Source organism: Nerophis lumbriciformis, linkage group LG03 (assembly GCF_033978685.3).
Source record: "Nerophis lumbriciformis linkage group LG03, RoL_Nlum_v2.1, whole genome shotgun sequence".
Lineage (NCBI taxonomy): Eukaryota > Metazoa > Chordata > Actinopteri > Syngnathiformes > Syngnathidae > Nerophis > Nerophis lumbriciformis.
The window spans coordinates 54,665,001-54,680,000 of NC_084550.2; the positions used below are offsets into that span (position 1 = coordinate 54,665,001).

A 15,000-nucleotide genomic window follows, 5' to 3' on the forward strand; every position below is an offset into this window, starting at 1 on the left:
TGCATTGCTGTCACTTGATGCATACAACAAAAGGCTGGGCTGGCACGCTGTTGGTACAGATTGTATAGGGCGCTAAATGCTTTACCCTCATGGCACACCCTTATTATTATTGTTAGGGTGAAAATCTGAGAATATTAATCCCAGGAGTTTTCTGCTAGGGGAATCGAAATCCGGAAATCTCCCGGGGAAATCGGGAAGGTCGGCAAGTATGCAGCTGAGCCGCATCAGAGTGATCAAAGAGCCGCGGGTTGCCGACCCCTGCTCCAGGATAATATTTTGGACAATTCCATGCTCCCAACCTTGTGGGAAGAGTTTGGAGCGGGCCCCTTCCTCTTCCAACATGACTGTGCACAAAATAAGGTCCATAAAGACATGGATGACGGAGTCTGGTGTGGATGAACTTGACTGGCTTGCACAGAGTCCTGACCTGAACCCGATAGAACACCTTTGGGATGAATTAGAACGGAGACTGAGAGCCAGGCCTTCTCCACCAACATCAGTGTGCACCTCACCAATGCGCTTTTGGAAGAATGGTCAAAAATTCCTATAAACACACTCCGCAACCTTGTGGACAGCCATCCCAGAAGAGTTGAAGCTGTAATAGCTGCAAAAGATGGACCCACATCATATTGAACCCTATGGGTTAGGAATGGGATGGCACTTCAAGTTCATATGTGAGTCAAGGCAGGTGGCCAAATACTTTTGCCTATATAGTGTATGTATAAACAGTCTCAAACAAAACGTCATGATGAGGACACAAGCAAGGTTAGTGCTTTAAATCTTGCATCCGAATGGTACCCTGCAGCCCCTCATCCCGGCGCCGGTGGTCAAACCCCTTTTCGCTAAATCAAACGTTGCAGGCAATTGGAGGGGCCGTGAAGCCATTTCGGAGGTAAGGTCAGAGAGGGGCGAAGGAACAATGCCTCTGTGATATTCCATCTCGGGCCCAATGTGCTGCGCGTAATTGGAAAGCCTTTGTTATTTGACTCCCATTTGACTATGATGTACAAGACGCCCGTGCAAACACGACAGGCGTAAAGATGGCGGAGGAGGACGCTCAACACCGCTTTCCTGGCTTTACATCAGAGTTTAGGACACTAAGAAAAAAAACAAAAAAAAAAGCAATATCCAAAAGTCTTGCTCGCTACTGGGATGAATGTGACTTTCCCGTTTGGGTGTTTTTGTATCCGCTTTTGTCAGTTTTTCACCTGACTTCCAAGAAGTAGATGCAGGAGATTGTGTAAAGTGACTGAATTTGTTCAAGGGTCAAACTCTCACTAATAAAAGTGTTTTAAAGGAGTCATATTATGATTTTTTTTTCTACATATAAACCACTTTCCTTGCGGTCTACAAAACATTTAATTATTTGCTCAAAATAAGTTAAAGTACCAATGATTGTCACACACACACTAGGTGTGGTGAAATGTGTCCTCTGCATTTGACCCATCCCCTTGTTCACCCCCCTGGGAGGTGAGGGGAGCAGTGAGCAGCAGCGTGGTCCGCGCCCGGGAATCATTTTTGGTGATTTAACCACCAAATTCCAACCCTTGATGCTGAGTGCCAAGCAGGGAAATTGCATAGATTATGATTTCCAGTGGGTGGTCTTATTTACGTGCCTCCACTTTGACTGCATCTTATCCCCGTCAGCCATGTTGTAGTTTTGTACGCTTCCATAAGAAGTCTATAGACAGATGTAAGTTAGAACTAGGGTTGTCCCGATACCAATATTTTGGCAAATTAAATGCATTTCGATACTTTTCTAAATAAAGGGGACCATAAAAATGGCATTATTGGCTTTATTTTTTATTTTTTAATATTACGGTACATTTAACATATGTTTCCTATTGAAAGTTTGTCCTTAAATAAAATAGTGAACATACAAGACAACTTGTCTTTTAGTAGTGAGTAAGCAAACAAAGGCTCCTAAATAGTCTGCTGACATATGCAGTAACATATAGTGTCATTTAATTTTTTGTCAAAATTATTAAGGACAAGCGGTAGAAAATGAATTATTAATCTACTTGTTCATTCACTGTTAATATCTGCTTACTTTCTCTTTTAACATGTTCTATCTACACTTCTTTTCAAATGTAATAATCATTTATTTATTTTTCTATTGTTTGATACTTTACATCAGTTTTGGATGATACCACAAATTTGGGTATGGATCCGATACCAAGTAGTTACAGGATCATACATTGGTCATATTCAAATTCCTCATGTGTCCAGGGACATATTTCCTGAGTTTATAAACATAATATATATTTAAAAAAAACTAAAAATGATTTTGTAATGCTAAAAAATATTGATGTAATCATAGTAGTATCGACTAAATACACTCTTGTACTTGGTATCATTACAGTGGATGTCAGGTATAGATCCACCCATGGCGTTTGTTTACATTTTGACGCCGGTGAGCTACGGTGTGTAGGGAAGCATGTTCAGCTATTCCTCGTCCTGCAGGGATGATACTTGTAAGAAACTTAATTTATTTGTCGCCATGGAGACAAGGATTAGTGATTTAAAACACTGCAGACTGCAACTGTCTTAAATCACCTCTTCCTGAAGGAGTTTCAGTGTTATAACTTCACCTTTATCTTTAGTTTTTAAGTCAGAATGCGTCCATTCTCCCTTTTCTGTCTACACACTGTCTGTTTGTAAGTACTCTGTGATTGTGCGCTGCCGAACATGCTCCTCTGCAATGACACGACGACGACCAGTACCTTTTAGAGGCAGTATAGTACCGAATATGATTTATTAGTATCACGGTACTATACTAGTCACCAGTATACCGTACAACTCTAGTTAGAACCATACGCTACTTTGTATTAGAACAATGGAGGATGCATGTGCATGTATGAGCCAGTCTGCCCCACAACAAGAGGATAGAGAAAAAGAAGGAACTTATTGACTACAATGGCCGACTCGCTCAAGCTCTTTGGTTACAATTTTTACCATATATGGAGATATCAGCTGATGTCACCAATTGGGGAAAACTCGGAGGATGTAGTATGAAGGAAGGCAAGATTGTTTCATAAATATCTCCACCATGCCTCCATAGTTTCGGGACCTATACACAGATTCCAAATACCCAACAGCGGGTGCAAATAGGTAAGAAAGGGTGGTTTTACATAACAGGTTCCCTTTAAATTAATGCCGCAACACATGCAATTAATCACCAAGAAATATTGCAATATTCATGTATAAAAGGTGAAACTGTGTAAGCAAGACACCTTGAGATAGTTTAATCACACAAAGAGAAGTGTCTCTGTACATAAAGCGACTCTGACGGTCACTTAAAAGGGATACGCAGCCAATAACTCACTCTTAACTGCATATTTGAATGTTAAACAAGAACAACATTGTTATGTGCACAATGGAAGAATGGCAGTGAATAGTGACGGCAAAGTCAAGTAAGCAGGTGTGGTGAATTATGTCCCTAAAGCAACCACTACACAACTCCAAAACTTAGAATATCGTGCAAAAGTCAACTCATGTCAGCAATTCAACTTCAAATGTGAAACTAATATGTGACATTCACTCATTAGACGCACTTAAATGCCTTTCATTTTCTCAAAAATCGGCAGTTTGCCTTATAACCCGGCGCACTTAATGTATGTATTGATTCTGGTTGTGCATACCGACTTTGAAGCAATTCTATTCGGTACATGGTGTAATAAGTGTGACCAGTAGATGGCAGTCACACATAAGAGATACATGTAGACTGCAATATGACTCAAGTAAACAACACAAATTGTATATGTTCCATTGAAAATATAGAACATTACACACGGCGCTCAAAAACCTATCAATCCGCTTAAAGGGGACCATTATCACAAGATCTATGTAAGCGTCAATATATACCTTGATGTTGCAGAAAAAAGACCATATATTTTTTAACCGATTTCCGAACTCTAAATGGGTGAATTTTGGCGAATTAAACGCCTTTCTCGGAGCGATGACGTTTTTTCGACTGTTTTCCGTACCTTGGAGACATCATGCCTCGTCGGTGTGTTGTCGGAGGGTGTAACAACACGAACAGGGACGGATTCAAGTTGCACCAGTGGCCCAAAGATGCGGAAGTGGCAAGAAATTGGACGTTTGTTCCGCACACTTTACCGACGAAAGCTATGCTACGACAGAGATGGCAAGAATGTGTGGATATCCTGCGACACTTAAAGCAGATGCATTTCCAACGATAAAGTCAAAGAAATCTGCCGCCAGACCCCCATTGAATCTGTCGGAGTGTGTGAGCAATTCAGGGACAAAGGACCTCGGTAGCACGGCAAGCAATGGCGGCAGTTTGTTCCCGCAGACGAGCGAGCTAAACCCCCTGGATGTCTTGGCTCACACCGTCCCTTATGCCACCGAAGATGATCAAGAGAAGAATATCGACCCTAGCTTCCCTGGCCTGCTGACATCAACTCCAAAACTGGACAGATCAGCTTTCAGGAAAAGAGAGCGGATGAGGGTATGTCTACAGAATATATTAATTGATGAAAATTGGGCTGTCTGCACTCTCAAAGTGCATGTTGTTGCCAAATGTATTTCATATGCTGTAAACCTAGTTCATAGTTGTTAGTTTCCTTTAATGCCAAACAAACACATACCAATCGTTGGTTAGAAGGCGATCGCCGAATTTGTCCTCGCTTTCTCCCGTGTCGCTGGCTGTCGTGTCGTTTTCGTCGGTTTCGCTTGCATACGGTTCAAACCGATATGGCTCAATAGCTTCAGTTTCTTCTTCAATTTCGTTTTCGCTACCTGCCTCCACACTACAACCATCCATTTCAATACATGCGTAATCTGTTGAATCGCTTAAGCCGCTGAAATCCGAGTCTGAATCCGAGCTAATGTCGCTATAGCTTGCTGTTCTTTCCGCCATGTTTGTTTGTATTGGCATCACTATGTGACGTCACAGGAAAATGGACGGGTGTATATAACGATGGCTAAGATCAGGCACTTTGAAGCTTTTTTTAGGGATATTGCGTGATGGGTAAAATTTTGAAAAAAACTTCGAAAAATAAAATAAGCCACTGGGAACTGATTTTTAATGGTTTTAACCCTTCTGAAATTGTGATAATGGATTGTACTGTGCTTCAACATAGGAGTATTATTATGGTGTGTGTATAAGGTAAGACATTATCTGGCGTTTTGTTTCGCAATATCATGCAAAAGCAACTTTTCTAACCTTCTGGTACCTGCTGATCTCTATTTGGGATCTGTATAAATCCTGAAAATTTGCCCGCGTCCGCCTTTGTAGTCCGTACCGACGCCCTAGACGATAAGCTTCTTCTTTTGTTGACGCCTGTTCAATAAACCAGTGGTTCTCAAATGGGGGTACTTGAAGGTATGCCAAGGGGTACGTGAGATTTTTTTTTAAATGTCTGTCAAAAAGAACTGTGAAAAGAAATGCAACAATGCAGTATTCAGTGTTGACAGCTAGATTTTTTTTGTGGACATGTTCCATAAATATTGATGTTAAAGATTTCTTTTTTTGTGAAGAAATGTTTAGAATTAAGTTCATGAATCCAGATGGATCTCTATTACAATCCCCAAAGAGGGCACTTTAAGTTGATGATTACTTCTATGTGTAGAAATCTTTATTTATAATTGAATCACTTGTTTATTTTTCAACAAGTTTTTAGTTATTTTTATATCTTTTTTTCCCCAAATAGTTCAAGAAAGACTACAACAAATGAGCAATATTTTGCACTGTTATACAATTTAATTAATCAGAAACTGATGACATAGTGCTGTATTTTACTTCTTTATCTCTTTTTTTTCAACCAAAAATGCTTTGCTTTGATTAGGAGGTACTTGAATTAAAAAAATGTTCACAGGGGGTACATCACTGAAAAAAGGTTGAGAACCACTGCAATAAATAATACGAGCAAGCAAGCAAGCCCAAAGCTTTGATGTTTCATTGAGAATATAGAACATTACACACGGCGCTCAAAAATCCGTCAAAATGTTTTCATACGACTTTGGTAAGCTGCGAAGCCGCACTTGATGGATTGTCGGCGCATTACGGCTACCATAGTCAGACGTACTGTGCTTCGACATATGGGTATTATTATGTGTGTGTATAAGGACCCCAAAATAGAGCCATTATCTGGGATTTTGCTTCGACCTATTATGTAAAACCATTTTTTCTTACCTACTGGTACCTGCTGATGTGTATTTGGGTTCTGCATAAGTTCCGAATATTCACGCGCGTCCGCCATTGTAGACCTCGCCGTACTCAATAAACTCCTGTTGTTGTAGAGCGTTAATCCTCTGCTGTTGAAATTTCTAATATAAAGTTGCATGCAGTTCTGACGTGTATCTGTCAGTAGACTCGCTAAAAACTAGCGGTACAACAAAGATGACGGGGAGAAGATGCAGTCAAATAAGACCGCCCACAAAATGAAACGGACAGAAAGCGGCTTGAAGACGGTCTGTAAAATATAATCTATGCAACATTTTCACCAAATAATCACCACTACATGTTATGTAGACCACAAGCAAGTGTTTTAAATGTAGGGGGAAAAATGTCATAATATGAAACCTTTAATGCGCCTTATAATCCGTGGTGCCTTTTGTATTAAAATAGACCTGAATAGACCCGCTCATTGGCAGTGTGCCTTATAATCCTATGGTCCGGAAAGTACGGTACATGCAAAGTGGGATCTGTCAAGGCTCGCTTGCAAGCATCATTCATTGAACAAGTGTCAACTTACAGTCGACACATGTCTCTTATGTGTGACGGCCATCTACTGGTCACACTTACCATTACACCATGTACCAAAATAAAAGCTTCAAGCTCGGTAAGCACAACCAGAATCACCGGGTTATAAGGCACACTGCCGATTTCTGAGAAAATGAAAGGCATTTAAGTGCGCCTTATAGTCCGAAAAATACGGTAATGAGTGTATGTCACATATTAGTTTCTTATAATTTGGATGATCATGGTTTACAGTTTTTGAAAAAACTCCAAATTTTTCCGAGATTTTTATTTTGATGTCTTGATAAGATGTAAGCCATATTCATCAAAATGATAATGAAGGCTAGAAATATGAGTTGCATGTTATGATCCTATGTTATATATCAATTGATATAAATATAATTGCTGGTATAAACACGATACTCTATTTTTTGGAGTTTCACCCGTAAATGTGGATGAATCATGCAGTTTATTGACAGGCCACATTGTACAATAAAAGTCACCTGGAAATGTCAATAAGCTTGTTTGCCTAAGCAGCTGGTTAAAGAAATAGTAAATGCAGACATACAGTAAGTGCACTCATGTGTGTGATGTTTATGGATGTGTTTTGTACTTTACCTATTGCACTTTGTTTTTTTGTTTTTTTTGCAATATTATTGCAGAATTCTTTTAAATATGCACTTCATACTAAGCCCATAGCAAGTTTTTGAGCAAATAAATAACGTGCATTCAAGTCAAACATTAAACAATATCCTGTGTTTTGACAATGGAATTGTATTTGTGTCAAAATACTAGGGTCTTATTTAAAATATGAAAGCAAATTAATAAAAGTGATTCATTGGGATTAATCCAAATTTAAATGTGTGATTAATCTGTTTTGAAAAATATAGTCAACGAGCATGCAATACCATGAAAAGTATCTAGTTAGTAAATTGTAATACTGCATTGGTGGACGTTTATTGTAATATTATTTTTAAATGAAGTATAACGCTGATTTGGTTTGTGGACCGCTTTTTATCAAATCCTGAAGAAAAAAAATTATAATAATAATAATACAAATCTATTTAAAAAAAAACATAATTTTAACAGTACATTACAAAAAAAATTAAGCAAAACTACTCGAACACAGTTTGGGTCATTTTCAGTACATAATGGAAAAATAAATAAATAAATAAACTACTTAACTTGTGTGTAAACTGTAAAAATAAAGAAAAAAAGCGCCAGATTATAGGGAGGTAATTCTTGAAAAAGATTGAAACTCTTAAATGAAAATTAAATAAATAGGACATATTGTATTTGAATTTAGGTTTCTTTTTAGGACAGTGAAACAATACAAGCATGTGCAACCGTATTAGGTCCGTGTACCTCCCAAATGCAAATAAAAAAACTAATTTTGGGCCATTTTTTCTATTTTTATTTCTGAAAAAAAGTTGGACAATTATTTAATGATTTTTAAAATGACAATTGGACTCCTGCTGAACAAAGTTGTTAGCACATGAATTGGATTTTTGTGTTTATCTAGAAAAGAAAATATCCATAAAAGGAAAACAGCACAAAATCAAATTTTATTATGGCAATATTTTAATGAAAAGCAACCCTTTCTTGTTTGTTTTGAAATCTGCCATTCATAGTAAAAAAAACGAAAAACGGCCCTAACTTTGTTTTTTGATCTGCGTTTCAGAACTGGAAATAGAATGAACGGAAGGGAAGGCGCATGGACCGTAATAGTTTGAACTGTTTGATTGCGGTTTTATTTTTAGTTAAGATCCTGACTATCAGTGGTACTTTAACTTATGCTGAACAACACCAGCTCACTGCTTTTGTTTCATCTACAATACTAATCTGTCTCCATTTATGTTTCAATACTTGAGTCTTTTCTCATTACGGTATGCAGTAGCAGAGTATTTTTTTCCTTTGGTTTTATTTCTGCAGAGTTCTTTTCTACTTCCTTTTATTTCTAAGGCCAATAGTAGTGCCACAAATGGCCCCTGGGCTGCACTTTGGGCTCCCCGGATGTACGTACAGTATTTCTCACTACGTCTCCGCACCGAAACGAAAACAGCGTACCAGAATATGAACAACTGTTAGGAATATCTTAAAAAACTGTAACGTGCATGCCAGTAATTAGAAGTATTGTCTACACTGTAACCGGTACCGGTGCCAAATTGAATCTTTTGCTCCAAATTTGGCCCGTCATGTCATTTTGGTGGCGACCAAATATTCATACCGGACTCTTTCTAGCTGCACAATCGTCCGACCGGAACTCTCTACACTCTTAGAAATAAAAGTGCTAAGTAGAACCATATAAGGTTCTTTGGCTCGTCCTCATAGGAGAACCCTTTTTGGCTCCAGGTAGTACCTTTTTATAAAGGTTCCACCTGGAACCCCTTTGGAGGGTTCTACCTAGAACCCAACACGAAGGGTTATACCTAGAACTGTGTGTGTAAGGTTCCACCCCCAGAACCCCCCATGAGAGGTTCTACAAAGAACCCACGCAGGGAGTTCCACTAAGAACCCTTTCATGTTTCAAGGGTTTCATCTAGAACCCACACAGGGAGTTCCACTAAGACCCCTTTTGTATTTCAAGGGTTTCATCTAGAACCCACGCAGGGAGTTTCACTAAAAACCCTTTCGTATTTCAAGGGTTTCATCTAGAACCCACACAGGGAGTTCCACTAAGAACCCTTTCGTTTGTCAAGGGTTTCATCTAGAACCCATGCAGGGAGTTCCACTAAGAACCATTTCATGTTTCAAGGGTTTCATCTAGAACCCACGCAGGGAGTTCCACTAAGAACCCTTTCGTATTTCAAGGGTTTCATCTAGAACCCACACAGGGAGTTCCACTAAGAACCCTTTTGTTTGTCAAGGGTTTCATCTAGAACCCATGCAGGGAGTTCCACTAAGAACCATTTCATGTTTCAAGGGTTTCATCTAGAACCCACACAGGGAGTTTCACTAAGAACCCTTTTGTTTGTCAAGGGTTTCATCTAGAACCCATGCAGGGAGTTCCACTAAGAACCCTTTCATGTTTCAAGGGTTTCATCTAGAACCCACACAGGGAGTTCCACTAAGAACTCTTTCATGTTTCAGGGGTTTCATCTAGACCTGACACAGGGGGTTCTAAAAACATCCCTTTTCAAAGGTTTTCACCGATAACCGTCCTGTCTTCTGAGGGTTCTATAAAGAACCATATTGTATTCTACAGATCAGTTTAGTTCATATTATATTGTGGTCATTTATCATGTTGACATTGAACAAACATTCAAAACATTTTAATGAGAAAAACATTTATTTAAAGATAGTCCAACAAAACAGGAGAGGCTGTGTAGGTCCCAGGGGAGAACAGGTCAAAAGTCAGCATAGGTCCAGTGGAATCAGCAACATGACAGGCCAGACACATCATGCTGTCCTCAATAGGTGAATTTGTGTAAATAAATCTCCAGCAAAGGTGACATGGCAGAAAGAGACACAAAATAGTTTTAGTTCAATCAATCCAAGGTGCACTTACTGCATTTACTGTGCCTTATTGTAAGCTATCTACAAACAATAAAATAATGCATGGTCCAATGAAAAGAATCAGTGTACATACTGTATGTACTAATTGTGACAGTGGAACAGAATCATGAGAAAGTGAGGGAATCCCACAAAGTTTTCACATTGATTTAAATAATGTTGAAATACTTTTCAGTGTTATGTAATAAGTACTCAAAATGTTACGTATTGTAACAATAATAGAAATCTAGAGACGTCACTATGCCAAAATCAAACAAAATGTATTGGTCCAAAATATGTATTAAATAAGGGATATTTTTTTTATCCATATGTACAAACAAAGGGCAGCAGCAGGAATTTGACCATTAACAAGAACATAAAGCATGAAATCCCATGCTGCAACACATCTACTCACTACTCCCCACTTCCGACACAGTTGTATAGTCTCTTCACTGAAATGGGTACAACACTGTGGTCCTTGATCCCCAACACAAATCTTTCAATGAAAATAAGAGTTTTTCTCAGTTCCTTTGGGTACTGGACAGCAAAAACAAAATAGAGTGACATTAATGCACTCATAGTATATGATATGTCCATGCTGCTATCCTCAGTCAAAACCTGTATACCATCCAGGTATAGGGTTATCCTTTGTGCCTGCAAAGGGTTCCCCTCGTGTGTGTTATGGAGCATGATTGCTGGAGTAGGCACGCTTGGCTCCTATGCAATAAAAACAGATACATGTCAGTAAATAAAACCTGCTGTGAAAACAGCAAAATGACTCAATGTTGCCATAATATGGATAATGGCAATTCCTAAATCTTGACCTTAAATGCAGTATTTACCTCCAGTAGAGTGTATAGAAAGGATGAGTCCTCTCTGAAAATGGAAGGCAGCAGTAGAATTGCTGCATCCCTAATGAGTCCTGAGGAAATACAATTATTCTGTAATATTTTTTGTTTTCAGAAATACAGATTGTGGCTCCTATAGATACACATATAGGCCTAGATACCTCGTCTTACTGAATCATCCAGGCAGGCATTGATTGCCCTCTGGCAGCAGTCCTTTAGGTCACACATAGATGCTCTTTGAACCATCTTTGTTGCCATTCGATCCAGCTCTGTGGCCATTCTGCGATCAGCTTCTACAAGGAATTGCTCCTTCATCTCCCAAAGAAGCTGTAAGGAGGGATAAAAAGTGTCATCTCAAAATACTTGATGATCATGAATTAAATAATACACATACAAATAAATATGGTCAATTCAATGCTTGAAGATACCAACTATTTTAGGAAGCTTCAGTGCAGGAAACTTTTCGATGATTTCCTCTGCCTTGGCAGTTGCCATGAAGGTCTTTCGGTATGCATAGGTTCGTCTCCTTCTCTCCTTTAAAGAGTTCAGATCTGAGTGTACCTTAAGCATCTCTGTAGACATTTCATTGGTATGAGCTTCAATGCTCCTTTCATCCTCTCTACATTCTTCACTCTCCTGAGCCTATATGCATTCAAGAAAAATGACAAGCAATATAGTAAGAGGTAACCATTAAGATGAGGTGTACATGTTTTTTAAAAAGTTATATAATATGGAAGAATCATCCTCTCTGTAATCTTCGTCTTGTGTTATCTTTCTGCTACCACTATGTTGGAGACCAAGCTCAAGCCCAGTCTCCCTGCTCCTCCTACCCGCACATTAGTGTGTGCTCAACATGGATGTATTAGATCCATGGTGCTCACCAGCCCACCCATCCCTCCAAAGACGAGCTAGATGGCGACCGCAACGCCGCTACCGACAACGTTAAAGCTCCTTCTAACATTGACAATTTATACTATAATATTTCATTAAAATAACAACTACGATAACCTTTTTAGGATGATTTCAGATTAATTGTACAGATATATTGTAACCTATTTTGTTATGGCAGCTCTCAGCAGAGCTTTGTCAGGTATTGTATTGTTTGACCACAATACAATTTGTTTGTTTGTTTTCTACAAGAAAACAAACAAATAAGCAAACGAACAAAACATAACAAGAAACAAATGCTTAGTCCACCTTTTACCATAAAAGTCCTCAGCTAGGGTCAAGCATGCTGAAATAAGATATTATATTTAGCTCACCTTGATTCTCGGAAGTTTCTTCTGTTCTCTCTCCTGTTCTTCTTTGTTCTGTTCTGTTCACAGTAATCACTATTGGTATGTCACACCTGGTTTGTAGGCAGGGAAGACCAGACCATGTGGTGCAATCCATGGGGCAACCAGCTCTTAACTCACACATGACAGCCACCATCATGCCAGCTCCCTGGCCCAGCACACCAACCCTTGACCTTTCCCCTGGGAGATCAGGGTTCAATTCCCAGCATCAACAAACCCTGATGTAGTAGCCTAAAAGTCAGCATTACAGTGTGATTTTTGCATCAGTTAAGGCTTGGCCTCTGACATCAAAGACCGTTGTCTATCAATGAACTTATGTGCAGCTTCACAACTGGACTAAGCCAGTCAGCAGGGTACAGCAGCTATGGGATGAGGCCGATCATGGAAAAGTATGAGGAGGAGACAAATACATGAGTAAAATTGTCTGTAAAATAAGTGTTTAATATTTTTTAAATTGTCTGTCACTAATCCACACATCACCTCAGTATGCATTAACATGGTCACTCTGCTTCAACCAGGCCTTGAACTCACAACTTCAAACTGTATCCCTAGATCACATGACTTGTAACAAACTTTCAAAAGCCTTTGTCCAGTGAGTCGTATAGCTCACTTAGATGCCCCAGAAAGAGGGGTTATATCCTTGCTGCAGGGACCACCTTGCTAGTTCTTTGCTGTGTGTCATTTCCTCCTGAAGAAGGGAGTAGTGTAACTAAACTAAATAAACACAATAATAACTGCTGCGCAGCGATGGGTCGGGTCCGGGCGATTTTTGGCAAATTAAGGCAATTCTGAGCAACAAACAGGAGAACAGGAAGGCAAGACAGTTGACATTATAATGTTCCTTTTGCACCAGTTGAGGCTAAAATCCACAACAATAGAACCAAAGACTGTGGTCTATCATGCTGAGCTAATTGGCAAGTGACAATTCAACAGTGGCTTCACAAATTGATTAAGCCATTCACTGTTGTGCATGCAGATTTGAAACCACTGTAAATATATCAGTTTTCAAGACAAAAATCTGAAAATACACATATTGCATCTAGACAGAATGGAGATATTGGTAAATAGATTTTTTAATTGATTCGATTTGCTCCATAAGTTAATAACTGATGTTTAATCTATCATGACTCTAAAATGTATATGTTTGCTTCACAAAGACCATCTGGCATTTTCATCTGGCATTTTCATGAGCTGTCATCACCACCTTTGTTAGGGCTTGAACCCAGGTTCTTTGGCACCAAGAACCAGTTCCTAAATCACTGAGCTATTTCTCAAATGGAATCACTAGCCAGACAGCAGTTGTCAAGGCAGATTTCAAAAATGGTCCTCCAGTCACAGCTAATCTTTGCCTGAGTCAACAAGATTTGCTGATGAAGATCTTGCTTTCTTATAATTAATGGTTGTGGAAATAAATTGGTAACAGAACATTTCAGTTATAGGACTGCCATTATTTGTATGTCTGATCAGAAGGTGTAAGGTAATAGACTAGTATGGTGGACCTGATGACTGAAGGCAGCCAGCTGGTTAGCTCAGTCACTATTGCCGGTGACTTTAGACTGGGTGGCAGGTGTTCAAATCCCAAGATGGGCAATTATGTTACAGTTTGATCAACAGGATCTGGGGAAGAAGAGTTTGCTTTAAAATAAACAAAGAAATTGAATATGAAAAGTATTTGTATCAGTAGTCACAAGGAAATGTATTTTGCACCATTATTGGCAAATGTTATCAGGAAGTATGTCCCTGGTGACACAGGATCTTACCCATGCTTTCAACAATCCCTGAAGAACTCTTTCTTCCAAAAACGGTTCTCTGGATCAAAATAGTTCTTACTGGAACCCTTAGTGTTAGTGAGAACCCTTTTAAAACCAATTATTCAGAAAAGGGGTTTTAAAGGGTTCTCTGGATCCAAATGGTTCTTACTGGAACCATTAGCGTTACTAAGAACCCTTGAAAAACTCTTTCTTCGGGAAAGGGTTTTTCAGAAGCAAATGGTTCCAGTTAGAACCGCAGCCCTTGTAGAAGAACCCTTTTGGAACCCTTATTTCTAAGAGTGTAATAACTAAAGTTCCTTGGGTGAATAATGTAAACTCACTACACCGGTATGTTTTAGCGCTTTCATGGCGAGTTTACTGACAGATATAAGTAAGAACTTTACACTACTTTATATTAGAAATGGCAATAGCGGAGGATGAATGTCCCATAACAAGAAGATAGAGAAAAAGAAGAAGCTTATCAACCAGGGTGTCGGTATACGGACTACAAAGGCGGACGCGCGAAAATTTTCAGGATTTATGCAGATCCCAAATACAGATCAGCAGGTACCAGAAGGTAAGAAAAGTTGCTTTTGCATAATATAGTGAAACAAAACGCCGGATAATGTCTTACCTTATACACACATCATAATAATACTCCTATGTTGAAGCACAGTACAATCCATTAAGAGGTGCTGTCAGGTTCAAACACTGATGACATCTATTAAACAAGACAAGAAGCAAAGAATCAAACAGAGACAGTATTCAATGTGGTTCAGTGAGGAGAAACGTGTCGACCTGTAACCTCTTACAGTGTCACCCACGCTCTGGTGAAAGATTGTACGCCACCTCTTTTTATTTGGACTTTCCCTGTTTACATAGCATCTGTTTCTAAAGGAATGGGGAGTATG

General features: G+C 39.1%; 1 protein-coding gene and 1 long non-coding RNA gene across 5 annotated transcripts in view; one reads left to right on the forward strand and one right to left on the reverse strand.

Annotated features, from left to right (window-relative positions):
* The window catches only part of tox2 (TOX high mobility group box family member 2), a 350,086-nt gene that overhangs the window by 264,683 nt on the left and 70,403 nt on the right, over positions 1 to 15,000 (forward strand). The window lies entirely within an intron of this gene.
* Positions 10,801 to 11,300, reverse strand: LOC133587110 (uncharacterized). The gene is made up of 3 exons (XR_012049301.1): positions 11,205 to 11,300; positions 11,038 to 11,117; positions 10,801 to 10,912 (listed from the first exon to the last, which is right to left on the reverse strand). It is a non-coding gene; the product is annotated as an uncharacterized lncRNA (long non-coding RNA).